This window comes from Crocuta crocuta, unplaced genomic scaffold (assembly GCF_008692635.1).
Source record: "Crocuta crocuta isolate KB4526 unplaced genomic scaffold, BGI_CrCroc_1.0 scaffold359, whole genome shotgun sequence".
Classification (NCBI taxonomy): Eukaryota; Metazoa; Chordata; class Mammalia; order Carnivora; family Hyaenidae; genus Crocuta; species Crocuta crocuta.
The window spans coordinates 1,285,668-1,300,342 of NW_027528877.1; the positions used below are offsets into that span (position 1 = coordinate 1,285,668).

General features: G+C 36.0%; 1 long non-coding RNA gene across 1 annotated transcript; it reads left to right on the forward strand.

Moving 5' to 3' along the window:
* The first annotated feature begins 10,840 nt into the window (after positions 1–10,840).
* LOC144225537 (uncharacterized) lies at positions 10,841–11,313 on the forward strand. Its single transcript, XR_013333336.1, has 2 exons — positions 10,841–10,929; positions 11,025–11,313. It is a non-coding gene; the product is annotated as an uncharacterized LOC144225537 (long non-coding RNA).
* Positions 11,314–14,675: the final 3,362 nt, after the last annotated feature.

Below are 14,675 nucleotides of genomic sequence, written 5' to 3' on the forward strand. Positions count from 1 at the left end.
TATGTTTTCATTTCTTTTCATAACTGCAGAGCCATATGAAAACTCCATGTTTAATCATTTGAGGAACTGCCAGATTATTTTCCAAAATGTCTGTACCAGTTTACTTTTGTACCAAGAATGTATAACGGTTCCACTTTTTTTCCCATTCTGACTAACACTTGTCATTATCTATCTTTTCAGTATAGCCATTCCAATGGGTACCATGTAATACCTCTTTATGGTTTGGAATTTGCATTTCCCAGAGGGCTACCAGTGCTGAACACCCTGTCATGTGCCTTTTAGCCATTTGTATATCTTTGGCGATATGTCTATTCAGAGCCTTTCCCCACTTTATAATTGAGTTATTTATCGTTTTATTATTCAGTTATAAAAATTTTTATATATTCTGCATATAATTTGTGATATGCAAGCATTTTCTTCCATTTTGTGGGGGTCTTTTCACTTTTTTGACGTTATCTTTGAATCACAAAGTTTTTAATTTTAATAAAGTCCAGTTTATTGTTTTATTTTCATACCTGTGCTTTTGGTGTTATATCTAAGAAGACCAAGGTCACAAAGATATACTCTTATATTTTCTTCTAGGAGTTACAGAGTTCTTGCCTTTATATTTAAATCTATGATATATTTTATATATAATGTGAGAAAGGAGTCCAACTTTATTATTTTACATTACCATATCCAGTTGTTTCCAGCATTATTTATTGAAAAGACTAATTTTTTTCATTGAAGTATCTTGGGATCCTTGTCAAAAATTAATTGATCATGAATTTGAGGGCTTATTTCTGGAATTTCAGTTCTATTTCATTGTTCTACAAGTTTTTCTTTTGCTACTACTGCACTGTTTTCGTTATTGTAGATTTGTAGTATGTTTTGAAATTGGGAATTGTGAATCCTCCAAACTTGTTCTTCTTATTAAAGATTTTTTAAGTTATTCAGTGTCCCTTGAATTTCCTCTTGAATTTTAAACTCAGCTTGTCAGTTTCTACAAAGGAGCCAGCTGAGGTTTTCATAGGAATTGCACTGAATCTCTGGTTCAATTTGGGGAGTAGTTTCTTCTTAAAAATATTAAGCCTTTCAGTTCATGAACATGGGCTATCTTTCCATTTGTTTAGGTCTTCTTTGGTTTCTTCCAACCATGTTTTGTAGTTTTCCAATTATAAATATTATATGACTTTTCATGAATTTGTTACTAAGTATCTTATCTTTTTTTTGCTAATGTAAGTGGAATTATTTTCTTAATTTCATTTTTGGATTTTTCATTCCTAGTTTTTATAGTTTAATTTATATAAATACGTTTTTGTGTATTGATCTTGTATCCTGCAACCTTGTTAAACTCATTTATTAGTTCTAATCGTTTTGGGGGGATTTTGTTGTTGATCTTAGTGGGTTCCTTAGGATTTTCTGTATACAAGTTCATGTCATTTGCAAATACAGATGGCTTTAGTTCTTCATTTCCAATCTGGATACCTTTTATTTTGTCTTTCTTTTCTTTTCTTCTCTTTTCTTTTCTTTTCTTGCTTTGCCTTGCCTTGCCTTGCCTTTCTTCTTCCTCTTCCTCTTCTTCTTTCCCTCCTTCTCCTTCTCCTCCTTCTTCCTCTTCTTCTTTTGTTTTTTCTTTTACTTAATTGTCCTGCATAGAACCTCTAGTACAATGTTGAATAGAAGTAGTGAGGACAAATATTCTTGTCTTGTTTATCATCTTAAGGCTAAAATATTCAATCATTTAGCCTTAAGTATGATGTTAGCTGTTGGTTGTCATAAGTGCCTTTTATCACTTGAAAAAGTTCACTTCCAGTCCTAGTTTATGAGTGTTTTTGTTATGAAGAAGCATAGGATTTGTGTAATATTCTTTTCTGCTCACATTCCTATTTAAAGTATGTCATGTTGGCTATAGAATTCTTGGTTGGCCTACTTTCTTACAGCATTTTGAATGTATCCTTCCATTGCTCTGGCTTAATTATTTATATTGAGAAATCAACCCAGTTGAATTGTCAATTATTTTAAAAGTAATGTGACTTCTATCCTTCCTCCCCCTTACTCTTAAGATTTTCTTTTCTTCTTGGTTTTCAGCAATTTCACTGTGATGTACTTAGACAAGGATTTATTTTTATTTATTTCTCCTGCAGTTTGTAAGTGGTCTTGAATTTGTGACATAATATTATTTTGTGAATTTGGAAATGTTTCCAGACATTCTCTTTTAACAAGTGCTTCTTCCCCTTTCTCACTTTTCTCCCTTTCTGGGATTTTAATTGTACTTATCTTAGACCTTATCATTGTGCCATCCTGTTCTTTTATGTATTACCAACAATTTTATTTCCCTGTATTTTATTCTAAGTATTTTTTCCTGACAGCTGAGCCCAAGATATTAATGAGCTCACCCATTCATACATAATTTTGGTTACCCTATTTTTAGCTTCTAAATACCCAATGAAATTCTCAAGCTTGTCTTTTATCTCCTTGAAAATAATAGGTGTTATTTAGAATATGTGTTTGATAATGCCAATATTTGAAGCCCCTGTGTTTCTCTATCATGTGCTGTTTCTGTTACATTTTATCCATGCCTTATTGTCTCTTGGTGCACCTGGTTATTTACTTTTATTGCTTACCTGACATTGATTTGCACAATAATTGTAGAAATAATTGAAGGCTTGGGATGATGCTAGTTGCTTCCTTTAGAAAGAATTATATTTGCTTCTGCCTAGATCCTAAAAGAACTAGCATTCTGGAGTTACCTCATCTGGAGATGATTCAAAGCTGAGCTCTAAGTCTCCTAAAGACTTACCTACTCTGATTCTCCATCACTGCTAGAGTACATCCTCTTGGTGACCCATCCCATGTCAAAGGGTGTTAACTAAGACTCCTTTCTCCACTTCTATAGTGCTCTACTGTCTTAGCCCTCAAGAGAGCATAAAAAGTTGCTCAGCCTTTCCACTATTCTCTAAAATTGACAAAATGCTTCATTTGATGAAACATCTTTATCAGATCTTGGCCTATTAAAATAGGACTTTTGTAGCCACGCCCTCCCACACACATAATGCTAACTATACTAGCAAAGCAGTTCATCAATTGTGGGAAAGGCTTAGTTATCTATCTGAATTAAAAGCCATGCAGTTTTTCAGTGGCTTTTAGAAGAGAAAGTCAACCCCTGGGTTTAAGTTCTTTTAAGATAGAGGTTGCTACTAAGGCCAGCTAGTGCTGGACTTATTTCATAGGAACACAATCTATTAGAGATCCCATTATCTTATGGTAAGTGGCCTTCTGCCACAAGTGGCCATTTTATTTTATTTTTTTATTTATTATTATTTTTTTTTTACAAGTAGTTTATCGTCAGATTAGTTTCCACATAACACTCAGTGCTCATCCCCACAAGTGTCCTCCTCCATGCCCATCCCNATTTTTGTACAAGTGGCCATTTTAAATAATCCTTATGCCTAATTAAAAACGAAGTTTCTAAGAACAATAATTGAGTTGACATGCAAAGCTACCGGTACTTCTTATGAATTTATTCATTCATCTCCTACCACAGCCTTCAGATGTTCAACCTGATTTATGTAAAAATTTTGGCATGCTTATAAGTTCCTATAATGCCCCAATTAAGTCCCCTTATTAAAAATGTTTCAGTGACTCTGTGATAAGCCTGCCTGTGCTGCTCTTGCTTTGTGGGAAGAAATTTGGAGCTCCAAAACTATCAGCCTGCACTTTTATGAGCCACATTCAGTATAATATCTTCTTTTTTTTTTTTTTTTTTTTTTTAAAAAAAAAAAAAAAAAACTGTTGGAAAAAAACCCACAACAGTTCTCCAGGGAGCATACTTTATTCTCCAGGCCTGGAAGCATGACTTTCAATGAGTGCCTATCAGCACATGGGTGCATGCCTGCCTTTATTAGATCAAAACTGTGCTCTCTAAGACTTCTGAGCTCCAGATATGACTCACAGAGATTCTGCCACCATTGTTTAAGATGAAAATGTAAAGTGCAGCTATTTTATATTTCAATGTATTTACTTTCAGTGGCTGAGTATAGTTCCTTTCTCATTGTTATTATTTTTTTAAATGTAAACAAATTAGGTGCCTCTAATTTAAACATCGATGCCAGTAAAGCAGAGGCTAACCTTGAAGGAATGTCTTAAATGAGCATCAGGATTAGAGGAAGGAAGGAAGGAAGGAAGGAAGGAAGAAAGAAAGAAAGGAAAGGAGAAAGGGAAGAAGGAAAGAAGAAAGGGAGAAGCATGATAAAATATAAATGAAAATTTACTTAAGGAACATTCTGCAGGAATTGAAATCTCAGGTAATGATTTTTAAACCAGCAAGACACCATGGATTTTGGCCTAAGGAGATCTGATTGTAAGGAAATGCTGCTATATCCTTATTTTCCTAAAGATTCTCTTTTTTGCTCATGGTTCTAAGAAACTTGGATTTTCCAAGAAAATTAAAATATACCTGCAAAATTCAAATGCTTGTGTAAGAAAGTTCAGTACCCTATTTTAGTCCATTTACAATATTCTGCATTCTGTGTACAAATTCTTCCTTTGGTTTTAGTTCATGTCCTTTCCTTCTTCTCAGTATTGGCTTTACCTTGTTTTTGTATATTTTGGTTGTTGCTGTTATTTTTAATGTTATCTTGCTGTATGTGTGCAGGTCACTTCAGATGTTTTTGGAATGAACCTAGTGATGGAGGGATGAATATATAATAATAATAGTTAACAGCTTATAATGATCATTATGTTCTCTGTAGTTTTGTGAAGGGCTGCTAAATGACCTGCAAAGTGAGTATGGACAAAGCCAGAGAAACATTATTTTGTTAAGGCTATTTGATTTTATATTTTTCCTTCCACTTGTGCCTAGCCACAGTGTCAGAGGGATCTCTCTTTTATTAGACTCTCAAATATCACAAGGATAGGAGGAATCTAGAGACAAGATTTTAACCTCTCTTCCAGTGCTCACCTAGTACCATGTAAATCTCATGCCATCTAAGGCCTGCATCACATGTCCTCTTCTGATGCCCAAATGTCTCTCTCATAAGAGGGCTTATCCAATGTGCAGATGATGCCTGGATAGTATTCCCTTCCTTTAAGGATAAGATGGGTCATTTGTTCCTTCTTTAGCATTGATGTAGAATGTATTGCCTAATAGGGATGGCATTCTAACAGTATGACAAACAAGGCCTTGTCTCAGCCTTCCAAGAAATTTAAATAATAGATTAGCAAGCACATGGTTTTACAGGAGTACAATTGACAACTTAGAAAGAGGTGGGGGAATAATGACATTTCTTTTGGCTTGATACTGAAATCTAGTTTTTGACCCTGACCTGCCTAATGACAGATACTCAATTGAGTTCATTCTTTCTTATCCATTGATTTATCTTTGCCACATGAGGACTCATAAGTATAGTTCATTATTCTATCCTTTTCTCTCATCTTTACCCCCAGCCTCACCATGAGAAAATGCCTTGTGCAGAGATCTGTGGCAAGCATTTCCATCCCTACCTTTTTAAGGTCCATAGGAATATTTCAGAACCTGTCTGCAAATTCTTCAGGAACCTGAGTAAAATGGGAGAGGAGTATCATTCTGGGGTCTCTCTTGGATTTGATATCCCAGGTGCCATCTCTCCATACACATGTATGAAGAAAGAAAACCCATCTTCATGTTTGAGAGGTTGCCCCATCTGGCTATCAGAGCCCAAGACCATCAAATATTTGAGTCTTTTCCCCTTCTCATTCTGATTCCATGCAGCTACCTGGTTAGACCATGACAAGTAGTCAGTTTGTTTGGCAGTTGCATTTTCAGTATAAAAAAAAAATTGTTATAATGATTTTATATGTCAGTGTTAAGGATATTTTTAGCAAGAGTTGTATTTACTAATCCAATCAATTTCAAGTCATTTCTCCAAAGTAGAAGACTAGATTCTGGGCTGAGGTGAATTTAGACTCTAGGACTGTTAGCTCCATGAAGGCAGGAACTATATTTATCTTGTTCATCAGCCTCTATTTTAAAGTGGCTGAACCTTAGATGGTATTTAATATATCTGAATGAATGAAAAGTCTACCTCCTTAGGCAACTGAGAAGTAGCTACCCAATTGGATTCACTCTTGATGGCATCAATCATATCACACCAAACGTCCTTTGAACTTCTTGGTAAGCTGTCGTACTCTTATTTTATAGAGGTTAAAACCAAGAATTAAAGTAGTTAAATAAGTTTCCTATTATCACAAAGCTCAAGAATGACTTTGGAGCCTTGATGTAGAGAAGTTCAAAGCCCATACCCTTTCTATTACATCATGGAACCCATAGGAATAAATCAAGCTAAATAAATTAGAGATCACAAGCTAAGCTGGAGCTATCAGGTAAAGCTTCTTGGAAAAGATCAAATTTGAACTAGGATTTAAAGGTTATTCAGTACTTTAGCCTAGAGACAGGATACACAATATCAGCAAAGGTAAAGAAGCAAGGTATTGCATGTTCTACTCAAGGAACATTAATAAAATTCAACTTTAGTGTATAAGCTGTAAGTTATAGGATGATGGGCAATGGATCTATAAAAGTACGACACATCATTAAATTCTGGAATATGAGATTAAGGAATTTGAACATCATTCTAAAAGTAGTCAGAAACAAAGGTTTTTAAAGAAGATACAGAACATGATTAAAGCCATGCTTTAGAATGATGATTCAAGTTGACGTGTTCCTCGAGTGGAAGTGAAGAGACTAGTTATGACGTTATTAAAAGTAATGTGTGAAATGATACTGATGATGGGACAGTAAGAGGGGAGACAGGATTCAAGGAGCTGAGTCTCAAGGCAACATAGGTAGGGAAATTGAGCATTAACAGAAACAGAGGATTTACACTGATGATGTAGGAAGACCATGCATTTGGTTTTGTAGATAATTACGTTTGTATTGTTTTGTAGTATATCCAAATGTAAGTGTCCAGCACAAAGTTGGAATGTGAGCCTGTAACTTGGAAAGTCTCGGATAGGGTCAACTATTTAGAATTCTTCCTCAGAGAGGCAATAATTGAAATCATAGGGTAGATGAGATTATCAGAGGCAAGGGTATGAAAAGTAAAGAGTAAAGACTTGAACTAACCTCACTCAGGAACATTTCGGGTGCAGAAGGAGGAAGAAGAAGCCTCAAAGTAGACAGAGAAGGCGCGGTCAAAGAGGTAAGTAGTTATTACTTCCCTCAGGGGGTTATTTCTGCTGGTTTCAAGACTGAGAACTACTGTCTTAGTTTAATGATAGAAAATGATGAAAATAGCTAGGAGGAAGTAAGCTGGTAAATATGGATTAGGCCAAGGCAAATTTGATGAGCTGAATAGAATTTTTTTGTGGCCATTTACTGAAAAAATTTCTTTTACAATGCTACTTCAAAACTGCCTTATTTTCCCAAACTTTCTCCCACGGTTTTGAATAAAGTAACAGGCAATACTAATAATGGATAATGGATTCCTAATAAATTCTTAAAACATTCAGGAATATTGTCCTAAGCCAAGTTTTGATTCAAATGTGAGATGAATTACTAGCAATTGATGTTATAGCAGACTTTGAAATGAAAATAGTCAATTGAATGACTTATCTCAGCTATTAATGTACTCTTTTTCTAATATTTTGTCTCTGAAATGCTAATCCCTCTTTGCTCTCTGGTTTCCTATCTTCTGTAAGTTAGATAATGTCATTTTACTTTTTAAAATTTCCAGTTTGACATAAGTAACATTTGCTTCTTTATCCTTTCATAATGCTAACGCCACAGAAATACTATTCTATCTTCAGATATTTTTGGTTGATAAACACAGCATATTTCTACTATTTCAGTATGCAATACTCTTATAGAAGGCAACAAAAAAGTAAAAAAAAATAACTTTATTATTCAAGATCAAAACATGTTTGCTTAGCCTTAAGAATGTGCATATTTCATAGCTTTCTGAATATATTTTGCTAATTTAGCCTTGTTCTTTTTGAATAATAAAAGCTTTGGCAAATTGCTTTTTAATTGCAGAAAGAATTTTTCTTCAATTAATCTCTGTTATAAATTTCAATCAATATAAGAAGCCCTGAGAAGAATCTGTATAAATGCAGAGACTATTTAGAAATTGTAATCTCTTTATTTATTTTATTTTTAATTTTTTTAAACATTTTTTAATGTTTTATTTATTTCTGAGAGACAGAGAGAGAGAGGCAGCCTGAGCAGGAGAGAGTCAGAGAGAGAGGGAGACACAGAATCTGAAGCAGGCTCCAGGCTCTGAGCTAGCCATCAGCACAGAGCCCATTGCAGGGCTCGAACCCAGGAACCGTGAGATCATGACCTGAGCCGAAGTCGGACACTTAAACGACTGAGCCGCCCAGGGACCCCTATTTATTTTAAAAGAACATTTTGATTGGCAGAAAATAGGACAAGAAATCTATGTCATGATAAATATGTTCGTAGAAGACAACTAGAATAAAAATTAAAAAAAAAAAAAAAAGATGAGAAACACCCAATGGCAATTTAACAGAGTAGTCTCCAGGGTCTAATAATCCATATTACAAGGTGAAAACATCAAGCCTCCTATTTGTAATTATTTCTTGTCTAAAAAAATAGAAAAGAAGTTAAGCTGTCCTAATCTTTAATATAGATATTTACACAGGAAGGCATGGATCATACACTGGGTATACGGAGAGTACGTTGTATTATTTAAAGCTCTTTGAGAATTCCTCCATCACTGCTGGGTACCCGATCAGTATTTTGCTATGTATTGCAATTTCCTTTTTCCCTTAAGTGAATTTTAAAATGTATTATATTAAATATTATAACCTTTAAATGTTTAGTAATGAGGAAGAAAATGAGCACGAAATCGTTTTGTCATACAAAGAAGTTTACTCCTTGTGAGGTACTCGAAATGGTTGTTGAATTAAAAGGTAGCTTACCTGTTTTTCATTTACAAATTAAATAAGTGCTCAAATTTGCTAAACTTTGCTGCAATGATAGGTGGGCCTCAACAGAATGCTACCTTGTAGATATTGTTTGAAAAAAGAAATATTTTAACTCATCCCATCAAGATAAAGTTGATGTTTTAATAATGAGTGATTCACTGTGTCTCATTAATATAGCAAAAGCATTTTTAAAATGAACCTTTAGAGATGTTTCCATTGTTTGTGATTTTGCCACATTTTAACAGCACATGTAAATATGTCTTCTATAAATACTCTCAAAACTGCTTCTTAATTAAAAAAATAACATTGCATAATCTGTTAAAAAATCTCCTAAGTGATGATTTCAGTGGATCCTGAACACATTGCTAAAAGTATGACAGTGCAACAGCTTCTGATGAGGTTTCAAAAACAAACGATTGGTACCCAAGAAAGCACCAAGTTGCCAAATTTCACCAGAATGTTTGCATAATTGGCAGATGAGACTGAAAAACGAGGATCAGAGTTTCCTAAGTACTTCCCTTGATGTACTTATTCCATTGGAATATACAGATTTTTTCTGGAGTATCTTTTTCACCTGTGTTAGCCCTTAAAACCAGGTTTTAAAAAAAGCTGAAATTTGGGGCACCTGGGTGGCTCAGTCTGTTAAGAAGCCGAGTCTTAATTTCAGCTCAGGGCATGATCCCAGGGTCATGGGATAGAGCTTTATGTCAGGCTCCTTGCTGAGTGTGGAGCCTCCTTAGGATTCTCTCTTTTTCTGCCTGTCTCTGCTACTCTTGCTCTCTCTCTCTCTAAAATAAAAATTAATTAATTAATTAAAAAGCTGAAATTTTCACTCTCAGATCACTAAATGTAAAAATAAGAATTTCATAGAAATTAATACATTGTTTTCACTAAAAACAACTATCAGTATCTTAATATTTTGTTTATTAAAACCAAACATTTTATATATCATTAATAACTTTAAGAATTATTTAATCATTATTTAATCTCTAATCTAGCCCTTACTTTATCTATTTACATAACTATGTATATGCTGCATTTCATACAATATAATAGTACATTAGTAGATACATACATATTTTACAGATTAATATATATCTATGGGATACACAAAATTTTTTTCACTCTTAGGGGTTTACTAATAGTTTAGAGTTTACTAAATCAATAGTTTACAAGTAGTTTAGAGTTCACTAAGTCAATAAACTAGAATGAACAAAATAAAATGTTTTTCTGTCAGAGTAATAATTATATTGAAGATTAAGGAGTACCTTAATGTCTGTTACCTCGTAAGTATCAGCCAGAGCCATATTATTATTCATGAGCCCTACACTCTTCTGTCTTCATGGGCCTCTTCTTCCATAAGAAATACTTAAATTCTATCACTGTTTTGGTATAAAGATGAATATATTATCATTATGTTATTTTCTCTAAAGTTTATTTTTTTAATTTTTTATGTTTTATTTATCTCTGAGAGAGACAGACAGCGTGAGCAGGGGAGGGTCAGAGAGAGACACACACACAGAATCCGAAACAGACTCCAGACTCTGAGCTAGCTGTCAGCACAGAGCCTGATGCGGGGCTCGAACCCACGAACTGTGAGATCATGACCTGAGCCGAAGTCGGACGCTTAACCGACTGAGCCACCCAGGTGCCCCTATTTTTTTTCTTTTGATTTTAAGATAAACTAAAACATTTGTATGAGCCCCTAAAAGTATTAAGGGCCCCAGGTACTCTGCCACTTTGATAATTTGGCCTTGGCACCAACCCCTTAAGAGAGGAAATAAAGCTGCCATATTTAGGTTTTACTTTCATACCTACTACACTATTAGTTGAGAAATAGCCACACATAAGGGCCAGTTATACGTTTTGAGAAAGGGCTAATGTGCCACGTGGTATGTATTTTCTTCGAATAATCCCTCAAAGACATCAAGTCTTCCCGCATGAAAGATGGCGGATTCCTCAGAACAGCAGGTAGAGTGAGAGAAAGAAGAATGTGGACCTGAAGCTGCCACCTAGGAACAGGTGGGTGACGGGAGAAGAACATGTGCAGTTCCGCAGGAATGGAGGGCCCAGTGTGCAATCAGGTTCAACTCTGAACTCCTTCTCTTGATCCACAGGTCTCATCCATCCAGTCTTTCCTGTCTCGTCATATCCCACGTTACCTCTTTGTCATGCTTCCATCGTGCTGGCCTTCCTACCATCCTCAAACACAAACATACTAGCTCACTCCGGCCTAAAGCTTTCTCCTGACACAGTCTTTCCCTGCATTGGGGTAAAGCTACTGCCTTGTGTCACCTAGGCCTCTGCTGCATGTCATCTCCCCAGATAATCTTTTCTACCACCCCTTTCCTTACTATGTTATGTCATCCTATTGTATTTTTTTCATTGTACTTACCACTGTCTGAATCTGTCTTGATCATTTATTCATTTGTATTTGTTTACTGCCCCAAATGAAATGAAAGAGGACAAGTCTGCCTTGATCGCCTGTAGCCCATCAGTGCCTAGAACAATGCCTAGCATTCAAGAAATACATATCAAATGAACAAGTTGAGCTCACTTTAACAGCTACTTCAATCCCTCCCTCCTCTACTTCCATTCAAGCAGCTCAGTTCTTGGCATTGTCTGTGGTGTGACCTTTCCTTTTTAGGAATGCCACCTTTTTAGAAATGTGACACTTAGTTTAACATAATGTATCTGAAAACTACAATCCTAACAGTTACAGGATAGCATAGTACACAACTAGGCAGCTGAGAGAAACCTCTCCAAACACCTTAAATACTTGTATTCACTGGTGCTAACACATTTCCCATGAGTATGTATCACACGATTATTAGCTAACTGAAACTCCCTCTTGTTACATAAAACATCTTGTGTTATGGGTATTACTGAAGTGACAGTTTGGGTGAAATGGCATAATACAGAGAGTGTACCCAGTGATCATGTATCTGCTTCTTACAGTGGAGGCAGCGAATGCAATGCCTCATGTTTAAATGTGAACAGCATCATTTTAGAGCCTTTCTCCAGCCATTTAGAGTTATTCCCAAGTAGGGAAGTTTTAAGGGTTTTATTCCCTATGGGACAGTTGTGGTAAGCCTACTGTCAAATGGTCACTAATTGGTAATCCTCAGCTGGAAAATTAAACTACAGATATTTGAGTCCCCCACCTCCCATTTCCAAATACCAATTTCAACTTCAGTCATGAGTCCTTCTTCTGGAATATCTTCAATTTTCTGTTCTTCCTTATCAGACTGCATTACCCACCTATTTCACATACACTCACAAACCAGTCAACCGGGAGTTGACATCAGCAGTCAACTGCTGATGGTGTGCTCAGTACTGTGTCAGCACTGTAGAGATATGGCAGTGACCTGTAAAAAAGTCATTGCTGTCCTTGGAGAACTTATAGTCCAGACAAGAGACAAAATTCGTAGGCATAAAAAAGTATCAATGGATGTTAACTAGACTTACTGTGGTGATCATTTCACAATACATACATATATTGGATCATTATATAGTATACCTGAAACTAATATAATGTTATATGTCCGTTATCTCTCTCTTTATATATATATACATAATATGTATTACATAATATTATATATATGTAAATAGTAAAATTAAAAAATGGCAAATAAAATAAAATACACAAAAAAGCATCAAAAAAGCATTGAATCTTAGAGGACAAAACACCACTACAGGAAGTGGACCTAGAGCTCATTCTTCAAGTAAGAGAGAAGGGCATTTGAGGCAAATGGATAAAAGGCATAAATAAAGGATGAATATGGCTTGTTTGTGGATTTTGAGGAGACTGATTAAAATGGACTCTATGTTAGGAGGAAAAAAAGTGGGAAATGCGGTTAGTTAGCAAATGAGAACATATCATCAAGACGTTGAATGCTAGACACAAGCATTTAGATGTTTGAGCGGAAAACTTGGAATTATATTTACTCTCATCTTTCTCCTCATGTCCCAAATTTGTAGAGAAAATAAAAGACTTCTTTTTGTTGAATAATTCCTTCCTGGAAGTCTTCTATTTGTAGTAATGACAGTCAAAACCCGCTGAAGGTATGTTAAGAATAGTGGCTGAAGCCTCAAGCTGGGATTTTTAGCATTTATATGTTTTTTTCATAAGGTATTTTTGCTATTTTTAAACTTAAATAATTTGGTTTGGAGGAATGAGAGAAATGATCTTTAATGAGAGGTGACTTTTTTTCTGACAGCAAATGGATTTTTCATTTCAGCTCATCTTACAATGCACTTTCTTAACTATCATAAGCTGTTTTTGGTTTGTCTCAGTATCTGTAATAAGAACATATTAAATTCAGCTAGGTAATACATGCCCTAAATTTTAATATTTTTTAATATAAGTCTCATTTCTGTCACCCTGTGACCTAAATTATTGTAACAGAAAGAAGAAAATTTGTGGAGCATGTATTATGAACTGGTACTCAGTACTTTGGTCAGGATGGACTAAGATACATTCCTGTACAAAAAATTACTTTCAAGTCCCAGTAGTTGAACAAAACAAAGATTTATTTCCATCATGGGTTGGCAGAGGTCCTGTTCTGATAGTTGCTCAGAGACCCAAGCTCACAGATACTTCATCACTGCAGCTCCACCATCTGGAACACATGGTCTCCCAGCTCCTAGCATCAGGGGAAGAGCACATGGAAGACGGCATACTGGCTCATATGTGCTGCGACCCACCGGCCACAGTTAGTCACATGGCTGCACCTGATAGGGAAAACCTGTTGTAAGATAGCTGACTAATAGGACTAATAGGAAACACCTGTCCCTAGTTAGTGAGGGGTGCGGAAGTCACAGGCTATAAATTGTTCCCTCTGCTAATGCTCTGGGCTCAGACCTCTAGAGGAGGATCTCCTCTGAGCTCACCCATGTAAAATAAACCTCCTACCTTCCGAGATCTCCAGATGCCGCTTGTCCCTTCCACCAGGCGATCCAGACCAGATTCTGCAACACACCTAAGTGCAGGGAGTCTGGGAAATACAATCTCCCAAACATCCAGGACAGGTAGGAGAACCAGAATTTGGTGGGCACTAGTCACTTCTGCTGTGGCCCGGCAGTGGGCCAATGTGTTTCATATGTCTCATTTAATCTTCACCAAAGCTTGAAGGAGGAGTACGAACCTCACTTTTGCAAATGAAGAAAACCAAAGTAGTGTGGGGAGGTAAAACGAGATTTGGGTCAGAGGTCCTGGGTTGGGATCTCAGCTCTGTTACACACCGAGTTTTAAGACCGATCAACTATGTCTTACTCCTGCACAATTCAGTTATGCACAGCACAATTCGGATGGTCTTCCTGACCTGTTGCTGTCTTCCTGTAAGAATCTGCACCACTCTGTCATCACAGGGATAGTGGTGCGTTTCTTCAGGGAAAGGACAGTTCTTCCAGTTTTATTCCTTGTACTGGGTCCAGTAGCTGGTACCTGGTAACTGCCTAGTATATACTGAGGGAATAAATTTAAATGCTTAATTTTTGGTCATCTGTCAGGCCATGATGGCAATGAAAATGGCGATGTTGATAATGACAGGAAGTAACTTGCCTTGATCCAGAAAAGCATAGCTACCAAGAAGTATTATTACAAATTTCTTGTATGTTTGGTTTTTGTTGTTGTTGTTTAAGTAGGCTTCATGCCCAGCATGGAGCCCAACACAAGGTTTCAACTCATGACCCTGAGATCAGGACCTGAGATGAAGTCAAGAGTCAGATGCTTAACCAACTGAGCCATGCAGGCACCCATACAAATT